General features: G+C 37.2%; 1 protein-coding gene across 4 annotated transcripts in view; it reads left to right on the top strand.

Annotated features, from left to right (window-relative positions):
• Nucleotides 1–18,544, top strand: part of BRWD3 (bromodomain and WD repeat domain containing 3) — a 230,668-nt gene that overhangs the window by 194,540 nt on the left and 17,584 nt on the right. The window lies entirely within an intron of this gene.

The following is an 18,544-nucleotide window of genomic DNA, read 5'->3' on the forward strand; positions in this document are numbered from 1 at the left end:
GTGATTACTTTAAAATAATTAGTGCCTTTATTTTTCCCAATTTGTATCTTTATTCTCTTCTCTGATCCTGCTGCATATTGCCTACTCATGCCACTTTCTTTTTTTTCCCCTCCCCTTCACAAGCTATTAGAAAGAATAGCTTATACTTCTTGCTTCTATTTTCTTTCCATCTAAAAATTTCTTTATCCTTTATAGTTTGGCTTCTGACCCCACTACTGTCCCAAAGTTGTCCTCTCCAGAATTACTAGTTCTCTTTAGAAACCAACCAGTGTTCTTTTCTTAGTCCCTGTCTCCTTGATTTTGTTTCTTATTGCATACTTTTGAATACCTCTTCTAGTAACTCTACTGCCAGGCTTCTGTACTGATTATCTTACATCTCTGTTTTTCCTGTATTTCTATATTTTCTGTTTCTTTGGCCCTACTTACCTCCTTTTTACTGTTCCCCAGTGGTATCTTGATTTGTTTGTTTGGTTTTTGGTGGGTTTTTTTTTTTTTTTGGTCTTCTACAAAATAAGGGTATCTATTAGCTACATCAATCATCCTTATGTTAAGGACTCTCCAAATTCACATATCTAGCCCTAACATTTCCTTATTCTACCAGTATCATTTCCAAGTGCTTCTTAAAGTATTTTCCTTGGGTGTTTATCATCCATCTTTCTGTCTCAGGCTTACTTCTATTTCTGCATTCACTATTTTCATTAATGCCACCACCATCTTCCTAGTCACCCAGCTTAAAATCCTAGTGTTCTTAGACTCTTCTTTTATCCCTCATATCCAGTCAATTGTTCGGTTTTATGAATTCTACAACTCTTTAATACCACCCAAATCTCTTGTCTACAGTTTCTATTGCTATTACTTTAGTCTCTGGCCTACTATATTAGTCAGCTTGGGCTGTTACAATACAATACCACAGACTGGATGGCTTAAACAGCAGGTATTTATTTCTAGCAACTTTATTGAGATATCACTGACATATAGAAATTCTATATAATTATAAAGTGTACAACATGATGTTGTGATATGTGTGTACATTGTGAAATGGTCACCACAATCAAACTAATCATAATACATCCATCACCTCTACATAGTTACCCTGTGTGTGTGTGTGTTAAGAATTAAGATTTCTCCTTTTAGCAAATTTCAAGTGTACAATACAGTATTATTAACTGTAGTCACCATGTTGTACCTTAGATACCCAAAACTTACTCATTCTGAATAATTGGATCTTTGTACCTCCCCAAGTCCTCTTCCTGCAGCCCCTAGCAACCACTATCCTACTCTGTGGTTCTACAAGTATGACTGTTTTAGATTATATATATATATAAGTGACATGTAATATTTTTCTTTCTCTGTCTTGCTTATTTTGCTTAGCATAATGTCCTTGAGCTTCAAACATGTTGTTGCAAATAGTAAAATTTCCTCTTTTCAAAGTCTGAGTAATATTCCATTGTGGGGTATATGTGTGTGTGTGCCTATCACATTTTTTACATTCATCAATAGAAAGGCATATAGATTATTTCCATATCTTGGCTATTGTGGATAATGCTACAGTGAATATGGGACTACAGATATATCTTCAAGATCCTGATTTTAGGTCTTTTGGATCCAGAAGTAGGATTACTGAATCAAATGGTAGTTCTGTTTTTAATTTTTTTAAATGTTTATTTATTTTTGAGAGTGATTGAGAGTGCAAGCAGGAGAGGGGCAGAGAGAGAGGGAGACACAGAATCCAAAGCAGGCTCCAGGCTCTGAGCTGTCAGCACAGAGCCCAACGCAGGGCTTGAACCCACGAACTGCAAGATCATGACCTGAGATGAAGTCAAACACCCAACTGACTGAGCCGCCCAGGCATCTCTCTATTTTTAATTTTTCGATGAACCTCCATAACTATTTCCACAATTGCTGTACTAATTTTCCATTTTCTCCACATCCTCACCAATAATGGTTATCCCTTGTCTTTTTTTTCAAAGACAAAGAACTTTGCCAGTAATACTTATTTCTATAAAACAAGGTGAGTGTACGAAAAGACCACCAAGGGCCCGTATAGGTCAGACCTTTCCCATGCTCTGAATTTCCTCCCTCAGGGGCACTGTACGTGAGACCTGGGAAGAATGAGGGGGTGCTGCTGAAGGGTGTGGATGGAGGATGGACGAAACAGGACATAGACATGTGGGTGTTGTACCCCCTGTCACATCAGACACATTCCTGTCCTTTTTTAATAAATGTTATTTTAATTCCAGTTACCTAACATAGACTCTAGGTGTACAATATAGTGATTCAATAATTACATACATCACCCAGTACTCATCCTGACAAGTGCACTCCTTACTGCCCAACACATATTTAACCCATTTCCCCACCCACCTTGCCTACGGTAACCATCAGTTTGTTCTTTATTAAGAGTCGGTTTCTTGATTTGTCTCTCTCGCTTTTTTTCCCTTTGCTCATTTGTTTCTTAAATTCTGCATATGAGTGAAATCATATATTTGTCTTTCTCTGATTGCTATATTTCACTTAGCATAATATTCACTAGCTCCATTCATGTAATTGCAAATGGAAAGGTTTCATTCTTTTTTATGGCTGAATAATATTCTATTCAATATATACCACATCTTCTTTATCCATGCATTATTTGATAGATACTTGGACTCCTTCCATATATTAGGGATTGTTGATAATGCTGATATAATCATAGGGGTGCATGTATGCTTTTGTGTTAGTATTGTGTATTCTTTGGGTAAATACACAGTAGTGTGATTGCTACATCATAAGGTAGTTCTGTTGTTAACTTTTTGAGGAGCCATATTGTTTGGTACATTGGCTGCACCAAATTGAATTCCCACCAACAGCGAAAGAGGGTTCCATTTTTTCCACAACTTCACCAACATCTGTGTTTCTTGTGTTAGTGATTTTAGACATTCTGACAGGTATGAGGTGATAACTCATTGTAGTTTTGATTTGCATTTCCCTGATGATCAGTGATGTTGAGCATGTTTTCATGTGTCTGTTAGTCATCTAGATGTCTTCCTTGAATAAATGTCTGTTTATCTCTTCTGCTCATTTTTAATTGGATTATTTGTTTTGGGGTGTTGAGTTTTATACATTCTTTATATATTTTGGATACTAAACCTTTATCAGATATATCATTTGCAAGTATCTTCTCCCATTCAGTAGATTACCTTTTAGTTTTATTGATTGTTTCCTTCACTTTTTTTTTTAATTTTGATGTAGTCCCAATAATTTATTTTTGCTTTTGTTTCCCTTGACTCAGGAGACATATAAGTAGTAAGAAGTTGCTACAACTAGTGTCAAAGAGGTTACTGCCTGTGTTCTCTTCTAGGACTTTCATGGTTTCAGGTCTCACATTTAGGACTTGAATCCATTTTGAATTTATTTTTGTGTTTGTGTATGGTGTAAGAAAGTGGTCCAGTTTCATTCTTGTGCATGTTTATATCCAGTTTTCTCAACACCATTTGTTGAAGAGACTGTCTTGTTCCCATTGGATATTCATTCCTATTATTCCTATTATCCATTATTAAAGATTAGTTGACCATATAGTTATAAGATTTCTGGATTTTCTGTTCTGTTCCATTGGTCTATGTGTCTGTTTTAATGCCAGTACCATACTATTTTGATAACTAGAGCTTTGTAATATAACTTGAAAGTCTCTAATTGTGATGGCTCCAGCTTTGCTTTTTTCTTCAAGATTACTTTGACTATTCAGGGTCTTTGTGGTTTCACACAAATTTTAGGATTGTTCTAGCTCTGTGAAAAATGCTGTAGGAATTACATTAAATCTGTATATTCCTTTGGTTAGTATGGACATTTTTACAATATTTGTTCCTGCATTCTATAAGTATGGAATGTCTTTCCATTTCTTTGTGTTGTCTTCAATTTCTTTCATCAGTGTTTTGTAGTTTTCAGAGTCCGTGATTTTCACCTCTTTGATGAGGTTTATTCCTATGTGTCTTATTTTTGGTACACTAGTAAGTGGGATTATTTTCTTAATTTCTCTTTCTGCTGTTTCATTTTTAGTATATAGAAATGCAGCAGATTCCTATACATTGTTTTTTTTTTATCCTGTGACTTTACTAAATTTGTTTCGGTTCTAGCAGGTTTTTTTGTGGAGTCTTTTAGGTTTTCTCTATACAGTATCATGTCATCAGCAACTAGTGAAGGTTATATTTCTTCCTTACCACTTTGGATGCATTTTATTTCATTTTCTTGTCTGATTGCCGTGTCTGGTACTCCAAGTACCATGTTGAATAAGTCTAAAGAGTAGACATCCTTGTCTTGTTCCTGAACTTAGGGGGAAAGCTCTCAGTTTTGTCTTATAAAGGATGATATTAGCTGTAAGTTTTTCATTTATGGCCTTTATTATGTTGAGGTATATTCCCTCTAAATCTACCGTGTTGAAGGCTTTTATCATGAATGGATGTTGTACTTTGTCAAATGCTTTTTCTGTGTCTCTCGAAATAATCATATGGTTCTTATCCTTTCTCTTCTTGATATCATGTATCACATTGATTTTTGAATGTTGAACTAACCTTGCAACCCAGAAATGAATCCCACTTGATGGTGAATGATTCCTTTAATTTAATGTTGGATTTAGTTTGCTACTGTTTTGTTGAGGATTTTTGCATCTATATTAATCGAAGGTATTGGTCTGTAGTTCTGTTTTTTAGTGGTGTCTTTATCTAGTTTTGGTATCAGGGTAATGTTATCCTCGTAGAATGAATTTGGAATTTTTCCTTCCTTTTATTTTTTCAGAGTTGTTTGAAAAGAATCGGTGTTAACTCTTCTTTAAATGTTTGGTAGAATTCACCTGTGAAGCTATCTGGTCCTAGAGTTTTGTTTGTTGGGAGTTTTTTTTTTTTATTACTGATTCAGTTTCTTGGCTGATTTCAATATGTCAAAATTTTCTACATTCCTGTTTCAGTTGTGGTAGTTTTTATGTTTCTAGGCATTTATCCATTTCTTCCAGGGTTGTCCAATTTGATGGTACCTAGTTTTTCATAATGCTCTTCATGATTGTTTGTATTTATATGGTATTGTGTGTTATTTCTCTATGATTTGTGATTTTAGTCATTTGAGTCCTTTCTCTTTTTTTCTTCCTAAGTCTGGCTAGAGGTTTATCAATTTTATGGATGTTTTTCAAGGAGCGAGCTCCTGGATTCATTGATCTGTTCTATTGTTGTTTTAGTTCCCATATCATTTATTTCTCCTTTATCTTTATTATTTTTTTTTTGATAGTGAGAGAGAACAAGAGAGCAGGGGAGGGGCAGAGTGAGAGGTAGAGAGAGAATCATAAGCAGGCTTCTTGCCCAGCCCAAAGCCCGATGTGGGGCCTGATCTCATGACTGTGAGATCATGGCCTGAGCCGAAATCAAGAGTCAGATGCTTAACCAACTAAGCCACTCAGACACCCTTCTCCTTTAATCTTTATCATTTCTTTCCTTCTTCTGGCTATAGGATTTGTTTGTTTTTCTTTTTCTTGCTCCTTTAGGGATAAGGTTAGGTTGTTTATTTCAGATTTTTCTTTCACCTTTAGATAGGGCTGTATTATTATAAACTTCCCTCTTAGAACCACTTTTGCTGCCTCCCACAGATTTTGGAATGTTATGTTTTCATTTTCATGTTTCCATATATTTTTAAAATAAATTTATTTATTTAAATTCAAGTTAGTTAACATACAGTGTAGCTTTGATTTCAGGATTTCAGTGATTCATCACTTATATATAACACCCAATGCTATTCACAAGTGCCATCAATGCCCATCACCCATTTAGCCCATCCCCCACACCCACCTCCCCAACAGCAACCTTAAGTCCGTTCTCTGTATTTCAAAGTCTCAGGGCACCTGGGTGGCTCAGTTGGTTGAGCATCCACTTTGGCTCTGGTCATTATCCCATGGCTTGTGCGTTCAAGCCCTGTGTTGGGCTCTGTGCTGATGGCTCAGAGCCCAGAGCCTGCTTCAGATTCTGTGTCTCCATCTCTCTCTGCCCCTCCCCTGCTTGTGCTTGCTCTCTCTCTCTCTCAAAAATAAAATAAACATTACAAAAAAGTCTCTTCTGTTTTGTCTCCCTCTTTGTTTTTATCTTATTTTTCCTTCCCTTCCCCCATGTTCATCTTTGGGTTGCCTAATTCCACATATGAGTGAAATTATATGATACTTGTCTTTCTCTGACTTATTTCACTTAACATAATACACTCTAGTTTCCATATATTTTTATTTCTTTTTTATTTCCTGGTTGACCATTCATTACTTAGTACCATGTTATTTAACCTCCATGTATTTGTGGTCTTTCCAAATTTTTTCTTGTGGTTGACTTCTAGTTTCATAGCATTGTGGTCGGAAAAGATGCATGGTATGGCTTTGATCTTCTTGAATTTGTTGAGGCTCCTTTTATGGCTTAATGCATGATCTGTTCTGGAGACAGTTCCGTGTGCACCTGAAAAGAATGGGTACTCCACAATTTTAGGATGGAATGTTCTGAATATATATGTTAACTCCATCTGTTCCAGTGTTTCTTTCAAAGCCATTGTTTCCTCATTGATTTTCTGTTTAGATGTTCTGTCCATCCATGTAAGTGTAGTGTTAAATCCCCCTAGTATTATTGTATTATTATTGATTATTCCTTGATGTTTGTTATTAACTGTTGTTTGTATTTGGGTGCTTCTATGTAACGTGTATAAACATTTACAATTCTTTTATCTTCTTGTTGGATTCTTTCTTTATTGTCTAGTGTCCTTCTTTGTCTCTTATTACAGTCTTTGCTTTAAAGTCTAGTTTGTCCGCTATAAGTATCACTACTTCCACTTTCTTTTGACATCCTTTTTTGTAATAGATATTTCTCCATCCCCTCACTTTCAATCTGTATGTGCCTTTAGGTCTAAAATGAGTCACGTTGCAGGCAACTTACAGATGGATCTTGTTTTTTCATCTGTTCTGTCACCCTGTGTCTTTTGGTTCTGGCATTTAGTCCATTTATTTTCAAAGTAACTATAGATAAATATGTATTTAGTGACATTTTCTTGCTTCTTTTGTGGTTGTTTCTCAATGTTTTCTCTGATACTTTCTTGTCTTTCTCTCTTCTATGTTTTGCTGATTTTCTTTAGTGATATATTTCTTTCTTTTATTCTTTACATGTTTATTAGAAGTTTTTGATATATGGTTACCAACAGGTTTGTATAGCACCTCCTCTGTATAAGAGTGCACATTAAATTGATGGTACACATTAAGTTTGGACACATTCATTACCTCCCTTCTCCCCACGTTGTTGATATATGTTGTTATATTTCATATCCTTTTATCTTGTGAGTTCCTTGCCTGATTTTTTCACAGAAATATTCATGTTTACTGCTTTTGTGTTTTCTACCCTTATATTGTCACTTTTGGTCTCTCCTTTCTACTCAAAGAGCCCCCTTTAATATTTCTTGCAGGGATGGTTTAATGGTCATAAACTTCCTTAATTTTTGTCTTGGTAAACTCTTTATCTTGTCTTCGCTTCTGAATGATAGCCTTGCTAGATAAAGTATTCTTGGTTGCAAATTTTTCCCATTTCACACTTCGAATAATCATTCCACTCCCTTCTAGCTTAGAAAGTGTCTGTTAAAATCCCCTGCTAGCCTTATGGGTTTTCCCTTCTATGTCTTCTGTCTTGATCATTTAAATTTTTTCTTTATCATTATATTTTGCCAATTTAGTTAGAATATGTCTTTGTGTGGGTCTCATTTTGTTGGGGTGTATCTGTGCCCCCTGGATATCGGTTTCCTTGCCCAGATTAGGGAAGTTTTTAGCTATTATTTCTTCAAACAAATTTTCTGCCCCCTTTTCTCTCTTCTTCCTCTGGGACTACTGTAATACAAATGTTAATACATTTGATGGAGTCTTTGAGTTCCTTAAGGTCTCTTCTCACTTTGCATAATTCTTTTTTCAGTCTTTGGTTCAGCTTGAATACCTTACTCTGTCTTCTCTTCTACTAATTCATTCCTCTGCTTCTTCCATGTTTTCATTCCATCAAGAGTGTTTCTCATTTTACTTATTGTGCCCTTTATTTCTGCTGTGTTATTCCTTGTCTCTATGTTAAGGATCTCACTCATATCTTCCACTTTCTTCTCAAGTCCAATGAGTTTCCTTATGATCATTGCTTTAAATTCACTATCAGGCATGTTAATTATATCTGTTTTGCTTAGATCTCTGACTATGGCCTTTTCCTATTCTTTCATTTGGGTTCTTTCATTTCTCTGTTTCTTCATTTTGTCTGCCTCTCTGTGTCTGTTTGTGTGTGTTAGGAAAGTCAGCTACATCTTTTGCTCTTGAAAGTAGTTACTTTATTAAGAAGAGGTCCTGGAAAGCCCTGAAGTGGTGTCCCCTGTTCACCAGAACCTGGCACTACATGAAAGTATCCTTTGTGTGTTATGTACGCCCTGCTCTTGTGTCTGAGTCACTTTTCCTTTCAATGCAGTCACCTGCACTGTCTTTCTGCCTGTTGTGGGCTGTGCTTGCTTTCTGTGGTGTTGGTGAGAACAGGCAGGCCAGCTCTGAGGGGGTGTGTATGCGAGGCAACTAGGGGTGTGGCAGTGGTGTTAGCAAAATTTGCACTGGGCCACCAGTTTCATGCTGGATCCTTGAGGTGCAGGGGCACCTGGGTCTGTGTACCAAGGTGACTGGGTATAGCCAGACTTCTGTGGCTCAGCATAGTCAGGCAACAAGGCAGAGCACAGCAAATGAATGTGGTCATTTTGGCAGCTGTGTACCTGGTAGCCCTTAGCCAAGTGCCCAGGCCAGCAGTTTTGGAGTGAGCCCTCAGGATAACTCATGGGCATGGTGCACTGCTAGTTGGTTAGATAGCAAGTATTTGTGCAATCCTGTCTCCTGCCCATGGCCCATTGTTTGTGCAAGGGGGGAGGAGAGGAAAATGTCACCTGCCAGCTCCCTCATTTTCAGAGAAGTCCCCCAACACACTCCAAAATCACTATGAACAGATATGTTTCCTGTTTGCCCCCAGTGTTGTGTAAACTGCCGTTTTTATGTTGCTTCTTCGTGGAGGCTGCTATCTCTTTAAGGGCATCACCCAGGTATCATCCTCTAGGGTTGCTCTGTGCTGAGTCAGCTGCCTTCAGGCTCCATGATCCAAGTCCCAGTGGTTAAACAAACACAGGAATTCAGCCCCAGTGGTTTTCAAAGCCAGATATTATGGGGATTAGTCTTCCATATGTGATCTCCCTGGTGCAAGGGCCCATTTCTTTACCTTCTCCATCACATAGATCCCTCCAAGAAACCAGCAGCGTCCCTCCACCTTTCTGACATTTCTAACCTTTCATATGCAGCTTCTTCTCTATATTTAGTTGTGCTGTTTGTTCTTCCAGTCTTTGGGTTACACTTTTTTTTATTGATTTGGATGTTGATGATATATAGTGAAAACATTGAATGGGATGAGATCAGCGTTCTCCTACTCCACCATCTTCCCAAGCTCCTCTCTCCTCTTGTCTTTGTCTTTCTTGTATTAATTTTTCTGTTTTAATTCCAGTATAATTAACATACAATGTTGTAATAGTTTTTGGTATACAATACAGTGATTCAGCAACTCTGTACATTACTCAATGCTAATCATAATAACTGTACTCTTTAATCCCCTTCACCTATTTCACCCATCTCCCACCCACCTCCCCTTTGGTAACCATCAGTTTGTTTTCTATAAGTGCCTCTTGTTTTCTCTTTCTCTCTCCCTCTCTCTCTCTCTCTCTCTCTCTCTCTCTCTCTCTCTCTGTTTTTCTCCTTTGTTCATTTGTTTTTTCTTAAATTCAACATGTGAGTGAAATCATATGGTATTTGTCTTTCTCTGACTTATTTTCCTTATCATTATACTCTCTACCTCCAACCATGTCATTGTAAATGGCAATATTTCATTCTTTTTTATGCCTAATGTTCCATATGTATACCACATCTTCTTTATCCATTCGTCTATCAATGGATATTTGGGCTCTAGGCATAAAGTGGCTCTTGTAAATAGTGCTGCAATAAACATATGGGTGCATAGATCCTTTGTGGTTTTTTTTAGTGTTTATTTATTTTTGAGAGAGAGAGAGAGAGAGAGAGGGAGGGAGGGGGAAGGAGAGGGGGAGACACAGAATCCAAAACACGCTCCAGGCACTGTGCTGTCAGCACACAGCCCGACATGGGGCTCAAACTCACAAACCGCGAGACCATTAACCTGAGCCAAAGTCGGATGCTTAACTGACTGAGCCACCCAGGCACCCTGCATAGATCCCTCTGAATTAGTATTTTGGTATTCTTTGGGTAAATACCTAGTAGTGCAATTACTAGATCATAGGGTAGTTCTATTTTTTAACTTTATGAAGACATTTAATGCTATTTTCCACAGTGGGTGTACCAGTTTGCATTCCCACCAACAGAGCAAGAGGGTTCCCTTTCTCCACATCCTCACTAACACTTGTTTCTTGTGTTGTGGATTTTAGCCATTTTGACAGGTGTGATATCCCATTGAGGTTTTGATTTGCATTTCCCTGATGATTTGAGATGTTGAGTACTTTTTCATATACTTACAGGAAACATTTAATGTCTCACAGTTCTGGAAGCTGAAAGTTCAAGATCAAGGTGCCAACAGAGTGTCTAGTCAGGATTCTCTTCCTGGCTTGCTAATATTAGGTTACCTTCTTGATATGTACTCACATGACTTTTTCATTGTATATACACAGATAGGAAGGGACAGGGAGCATTGCTGTCTGTTTCTCTTCTTATAAGTACACCAATTCTAGTGCTTTAGCGCCGACACTTAAGACTGCATTTAACTTGAATGACCTCCTTAAACGATCTGTCCCAAATACAAAAACTTTGAGGGATAGGGCTTTAACATAGGTTATTTTTTAAAGTTTTTATTTAAATTCTACTTTATTAACATAGTGTTACATTCATTTCAGGTGTATGACATAGCAATTCAACACTTCCATACACACCCAGTGCTCATCACAAGTGCACTCCTTAATCCCCATCACCTATTTGACCCATCCATCCATCCACCGACCTCTCTGGTAAAACTCTGTCCTCTATAGTTAAGAGTCTGTTTCTTGGATTGCCTCTCTCTTTTCCCCCCATACCCATTTGTTTTGTTTCTTAATTTCCACATGTGAGTGAAATCATATGGTATTTTTCTTTCTGTGACTTATTTCACTTAGCATAATAATTTCTAGCTCCATCCATGTCGTTGCATAAGTAATATTCTGTTGTATATGTATACCACATCTTCTTTATCCATTCATCAGTGGATGAGAATTTGGGCTATTTCCATAATTTGGCTATTGCTCCTATAAACATTGGTGTGCATGTATCCCTTTGAATTAGTATTTTGGCATTCTTTGGGTAAATACCTAGTAGTGCAATTGCTGGATCATATGTTAGTTCTATTTTTTAACTTTTTGAGGAACTTCCATCCTGTTTTCCAGAGTGGCTGCACCACTTTGCATTACCAACAGTGCAAGAAGGTTCCCCTTTCTCCACATATTTGCCAATACCTGTTATTTACTGTGTTGCTGATTTTAGTCATTCTGACAAGTGTGATATGATAATCTCATTGTAGTTTTCATTTGTATTTCCCTGATAATGAGTGATGTTGAGCATCTTTTTTTTTTTTAATTTTTTGTTAATGTTTTTATTTATTTTTGAGACAGAGACAGAGCATGAGCAGGGGAGGAGCAGAGAGAGAGGGAGACACAGAATCTGAAACAGGCTCCAGGCTCCGAGCTGTCAGCACAGAGCCTGACGCGGGGTTCGAACTCACGGACCGTAAGATCATGACCTGAGCCGAAGTCGGAAGCCCAACCGACCGAGCCACCCAGGCGCCCCTTGAACATCTTTTCATGTGTCTGTTGGCCATCTGTATGTCTTCTTTGGAAAAATGTTCATGTCTTCTCATTTTTAAATTGGATTATTCATTTTTTGGGTGTTGAGTTTTAGCAGTTCTTTATATATTCTGGACACCAAACCTTTATCAGATATGTCATTTGCAAATATCTTCTCACATTCCATAGGTTGCCTTTTAGTTTTGTTGATTGTTTCCTTCACTTTGCAGATTTTAATTTTGATGAAGTCCCAGTAGTTCATTTTTGCTTTTATTTCCCTTGCTTGAGGAGACATATATAATAAGAAGTTGCTACGTCCAATGTCAAAGAGATTACCTGTGTTCTCCTCTAGGATTTTAATGGTTTCGTGTCTCACATTTCGGTCTTTCATCCATATTGAATTTATTTTTGTATATGGAGTAAGAAAGTGGTCCATTTCATCTTTTACATGTTGCTGTCCAGCTTTATCAATGCGATTTGCTGAATATACTATCTTTTTCCCATTGCATATTTTTTCCTGCTTTGTTGAAGATGAATTGACCATATAGTTGTGGGTTCATTTCTGGGTTTACTGTTCTGTTCCATTGATTTATGTGTCTCTTTTTGTACCAGTACCATATTGTTTTCATCCCAGGAGCTTTGTAATATAACTTGAATTCCAGAACTGTGATGCCTCCAGTTTTACTTTTCTTTTTCAAGGTTGCTTTGTCTATTTGGGGTCTTTTGAGGTTGCAAAGAAATCTTAGGATTGTTATAGTCCTGTGAAAAATGCTTTTGGTGTCTTGATAGGGATTGCATTAAATATATGCATTGCTATGGGTAATATAGACTTTTTCACTATATTTGTTCTTCTGATCCATGAGCATAGAATGTCTTTCCATTTCTTTGTTACATCTTCAATTTCTTTTATGAGTGTTTTATAGTTTTCAGAGATCAGGTCTTTCAACTCTTGGGTTAGGTTATTCCTATTTATCGTATGGTTTTGGTGCAACTGTAAATGGGATTGTTTTCTTAATTTCTCTTTCTGCTGCTTCATTATTGGTCCTTAGAAATGCAACAAATTTCTGTACATTGATTTGTATCCTGTGACTTTACTGAATTCGTTTATCAGTTCTAGCAGTTTTTTGGTAGTCTTTTGGGTTTTCTATAAAGATTATCATGCCATCTGCAAATAGTGAAAGGTTTACTTCTTCCCTGCTAATTTGGATGCCTTCTATTTCTTTTTGTTGTCTGACTGTTGGGGATAGGACTTCCAGTACGATGTTAAATAACCATTGTTAGAGTGGACATCCCTGTCTTGTTCCTAACTGTAGAGGAAAAGTTCTATTTTTCCCCCATTAAGGATGATATTACCTGTGGGTTTTACATATATGGCCTTTATATGTTGAGGTATGTTCCCTCTAAACCCACTTTGTTGAGCGTTTCTATCATAAATGGATGCTATACATTGTCAAATACTATTTCTGCATATATTGTAATGATCATATGGTTCTTATCCTTTCTTTATTAATGTGGTGTATCACACTGATTTGCAAATATTGAAATTCCGTGGCAACCCCTGAATAAATCATACTTGGTCATGGTGAATGATTCTTTTAATTTATTGTTGGATTCAATTTACTACTGTTATATTGAGAAATTTTTGTGTCCATATCCATCATCAATATTGCCCTAATGTTCTCTTTTTTTAGTAGTCTTCATCTGATTTGGGATCAAGGTAATGCTGGTCTCATAGAATGAGTTTGGATGTTTTCTGTCCTTTTCTATTTTTGCAATAGATTGAGAAGTATAGATATTAACTCTTCTGTAAATGTTTCATAGAATTCACCTGTGAATGTATGAATCCATCTGGCCCTGGACTTCTGTTTATTGGGAGATTTTTAATTACTGACTCAGGTTCTTTGCTGGTTATCAGTCTGTTCAAGTTTTCTATTTCATTCTGTTTCAGTTTTGGTAGTTTATATGTTTCTAGGAATTTACCCATTTCTTCCAGATTATCCAATTTGTTGGCATTTTTTTTTTCATAATATTCCGTTATAGTTCAATTTCTGTGGTGTTTATCATTATTTTTCCTCTCCCTTTAGTGATTTTATTTATTTGGATTCATTCTTTTTTTAATTTTTTTTAATATTCATTATTATTGAGAGATAGAGACAGAGCATGAGCAGGGGAGGGACAGAGATAGAGGGAGACACAGAATCCAAAGCAGGCTCCAGGCTTCGAGCTGGCAGCACAGAGCCCGACGCGGGGCTCAAACTCACAAACTGCGAGATCATGACCTGAGCTGAAGTCAGACGCCCCACTGACTGAGCCACCCAGGCGCCCGTTTAATTTTTTTTTTAATTTTCCTTTCTTTAATGTTTGGGTCCTTTCTTTTTGATAAGTCTGACTAGAGGTTTATCAATTTTATTAATTTTATCAGAGCACCAGCTCCTGGTTTCATTGATCTGTTATATTGTTTTCTTTGTTCCTATGTAATTTATTTCTGCTCTAAGATTTATTATTTCCTTCCTTCTGGCTTTAAGCTTCATTTGTTGCTGTTTTTCGAGCTTGTTTAGGTGTAAGGTTAGGTTGTTTATTGGAGGCATTTCTTGCTTCTTGATGTAGGCTTGTAGTGCTATGTACTTCCCTCTCAGGACCTCTTTTGCTGGCTACATCCCAAATGTTTTGGACTTTTGTGTTTTCATGTTCATTTGTTCCCATGTGTTTTTTCATTTCTTCTTTGATTTCCTGGTCAACCCATTCATTCTTTAGTAGCATGTTGTTTAAGCTCCATGTATTTGTGGTCATTCCAAATTTTTTATTGTTGTTTACTTCTAGTTTCATAGTATTGTGGTCAGAATAGATGAATGGCATGATCTCAGTATTTTTGTATTTGTTGAGGCCTGATTTGTGACCTAGGGTGTAATCTATTCTTTTTTTTCTTTTAGCATGAAATTTATTGTCAAAATGGTTTCTATACAACACCCAATGCTCATCCCAACAGGTGCCCGCTTCAGTGCCTGTCACCCACTTTCCCCTCCCTCTTACCCCCATCAACCTTCAGTTTATTCTCTTTTTTTTAACTTTCTTTTTTTAAAAATATATGAAATTTATTGTCAAATTGGTTTCCATACAACACCCAGTGCTCATCCCAAAAGGTGCCCTCTTCAATACCCATCCCCCACCCTCCCCTCCCTCCCACCCCCCATCAACCCTCAGTTTGTCCTCATTTTTTAAGAGTCTCTTATGCTTTGGCTCTCTCCCACTCTAGCCTCTCTTTTTTTTTTTTCCCTTCCCCTCTCCCATGGGTTCCTGTTAAGTTTCTCAGGATCCACATGAGTGAAAATATATGGTATCTCTCTTTCTCTGTATGGCTTATTTCATTTAGCATAACACTCTCCAGTTCCATCCACTTTGTTAAAAAAAGCCATGTTTCCTTCGTTCTCATTGCCACATAGTATTCCAGTGTATATATAAACCACAACTTCTTTATCCATTCATCAGTTGATGGACATTTAGGCTCTTTCCATAATTTGGCTACTGTTGAAAGTGCTGCTATAAACATTGGGGTACAAGTGCCCCTGTGCATCATCACTCCTGTATCCCTTGGGTAAATTCCTAGCCATGCATTTTCTGGGTCATAGGATAGATCTATTTTTAATTTTTTGAGGAACCTCCACACTGTTTTCCAGAGTGGCTGCACCAGTTTGCATTCCCACCAACAATTCAAGAGGGTTCCCATTTCTCCACATCCTCTAGCATCTATAGTCTCCTGGTTTGTTCATTTTAGCCACTCTGACTGGCATGAGGTGATATCTGAGTGTGGTTTTGCTTTGTATTTCCCTGAAGAGGAGTGACATTGAGCATCTTTTCACGTGCCCATTGGCCATCTGGATGTCTTCTTTAGAGAAGTGGCTATTCATGTCTTCTGCCCATTTCTTCACAGGATTGTTTTTCGGCTGTGGAGTTTGGTGAGTTCTTTACAGATGTTGGATACTAGCCCTTTGTCTGATATGTCATTTGCAAATACATTTTCCCATTTCGTTGGTTGCACTTTAGTTTTGTTGATTGTTTCCTTTGCAGTGCATAAGCTTTGTCTCTTCATGAGGTCCCAATAGTTCATTTTTGCTTTTAATTCCCTTGCCTTTGGGGATGTGTCAAATAAGGAATTGCTGCGGCTGAGGTCAAAGATTTTTCTTCCTGCTTTCTCCTCTAGGGTTTTGATGGTTTCATGTCTCACATTCAGGGCCTTTATCCATTTTGAGTTTACTTTTGTTAATGGTGTAAGAAAGTGATTTAGTTTCATTCTTCTGCATATTGCTGTCCAGTTCTCCCAGCACCATTTGTTAAAGAGACTGTCTTTTTTCCATTGGATATTCTTTCCTGCTTTGTCAAAGATGAGTTGGCCATACTTTTGTGGGTCCAATTCTGGAGTTTCTATTCTGTTCCAATGGTCTATGTGTCTGTTTTTGTGCCAATACCATGCTGTCTTGATGATTACAGCTTTGTAGTAGAGGCTAAAGTCTGGGATTGCGATGCCTCCTGCTTTGGTCTTCTTCTTCAATATTACCTTGGCTATTCGGGGTCTTTTGTGGTTCCATACAAATTTTAGGATTGCTTATTCTAGCTTCAAGAGGAATGCTGGTGCAGTTTTGATTGGGATTGCATTGAATGTGTAGATAGCTTTGGGTAGTATTGACATTTTAACAATATTTATTCTTCCAATCCATGAGCAGGGAATGTTATTCCATTTCTTTATACCTTCTTCAATTACCTTCATAAGCTTTCTATAGTTTTCATCATACAGATCTTTTACATCTTTGGTTAGGTTGATTCCATGGTATTTTATGCTTCTTGGTGCAATTGTGAATGGGATCAGTGTCTTTATTTGTCTTTCTGTTGCTTCATTATTAGTGTATAAGAATGCAACTGATTTTTGTACATTGATTTTGTATCCTGCGACTTTGCTGAATTCATGTATCAGTTTTAGCAGACTTTTGGTGGAATCTATCAGGTTTTCCATGTATCATATCATGTCATCTGCAAAAAGTGAAAGCTTGACATCATCATTGCCAATTTTGATGCCTTTGATTTCCTTTTGTTGTCTGACTGCTGATGCTAGAACTTCCAACACTACGTTAAACAACAGCAGTGAGAGTGGACATCCTTGTCGTGTTCCTGATCTTAGGGGGAAAACTCTCAGTTTTCCCCATTGAGGATGATATTAGCTGTGGGCTTTTCATAAATGGCTTTTATGATGTTTAAGTATGTTCCTTCTATCCCAACTTTCTCAAGGGTTTTTATTAAGAAGCGATTCTGAATTTTGTCAAATACTTTTTCTACATCGATTGACAGGATCATATGGTTCTTTTCTTTTCTTTTATCAATGTGATGTATCACATTGATTGATTTGAGAATGTTGAACCAGCCCTGCAGCCCAAGAATGAATCCCACTTGATCATGGTAAGTGATTATTTTTATATGCTGTTGAATTGGATTTGGTAGTATCCTGTTGAGAATTTTTGCATCCATATTCATCAGGTATATTTGTCTGTAGTTCTTTTTTTTTTTTTTTTTTTTTTTTTTTTTTTGCTGGGTTTCTGTCTGGTTTACGAATCAAAGTAATGCTGGCTTCATAGAATGAGTCTGGAAATTTTCCTTCCCTTTCTATTTTCTGGAACAGCTTGAGAAGGATAGGTATTATCTCTGCTTTAAATGTCTGGTAGAATTCTGCAGGGAAGCCATCTGGTCCTGGACTCTTATTTCTTGGGAGATTTTTGATAACAGATTCAATTTCTTCGCTGGTTATGGGTCTGTTCAAGTTTTCTATTTCTTCCTGTTTGAGTTTTGGAAGTGTGTGGGTGCTTAGGAATTTGTCCATTTATTCCAGGTTGTCCAGTTTGTTGGCATATAAATTTTTGTAGTATTCCCTGATGATTGCTTGTATTTCTGAGGGACTGGTTGTAAGAAATCCATTTGCATTTGTGATTTTATCTATTTGGGTAAACTCCCCTTTCTTTTTGAGAAGCCTGGCTAGAGGGTTATCAATTTTGTTTATTTTTTAAAAAAACCAACTCATGTTTATATTGATCTGCTCTAAAGTTTTTTTAGGTTCTATACTGTTTATTTCTGCTCTGATCTTTATTATTTCTCTTCTTCTGTTGGGTTTGGGGTGTTTTTGCTCTTTTGCTTCTATTTCCTTTAGGTGTGCTGTTAAGATTTTGCATCTGGGATTTTTCTTGTTTCTTGAGATAGGCCTGGATTGCAATGTATTTTCCTCTCAGGACTGCCTTCACTGCATCCCAAAGCGTTTGGAATGTTGTCTTTTCATTTTCATTTGTTTCCATATGTTTTTTTAATTTCTTCTCTAATTGCCTGGTTGACCCATTCTTTCCTTTTTTTTTTAATTTTTTTAACGTTTATTATTGACAGACAGAGACAGAGCATGAGCAGGGGAGGCGCAAAGAGAGGACGAGACGGAATCTGAAGCAGGCTCCAGGCTCTGAGCTGTCAGCACAGAACCTGACGCAGGGGATCATGACCTGAGTGGAAGTCAGACGCTTAACCGCCTGAGCCACCCAGGCGCATTGACCCATTCATTCTTTAGTAGGGTTTTCTTTAACCTCCATGCTTTTGGAGGTTTTCCAGACTTTTTCCTGTGGTTGATTTCAAGTTTCATAGCATTGTGGTCTGAAAGTGT

Source organism: Panthera pardus, unplaced genomic scaffold (genome assembly GCF_024362965.1).
Source record: "Panthera pardus isolate Hobbes unplaced genomic scaffold, ASM2436296v1 HiC_scaffold_27, whole genome shotgun sequence".
Classification (NCBI taxonomy): Eukaryota; Metazoa; Chordata; class Mammalia; order Carnivora; family Felidae; genus Panthera; species Panthera pardus.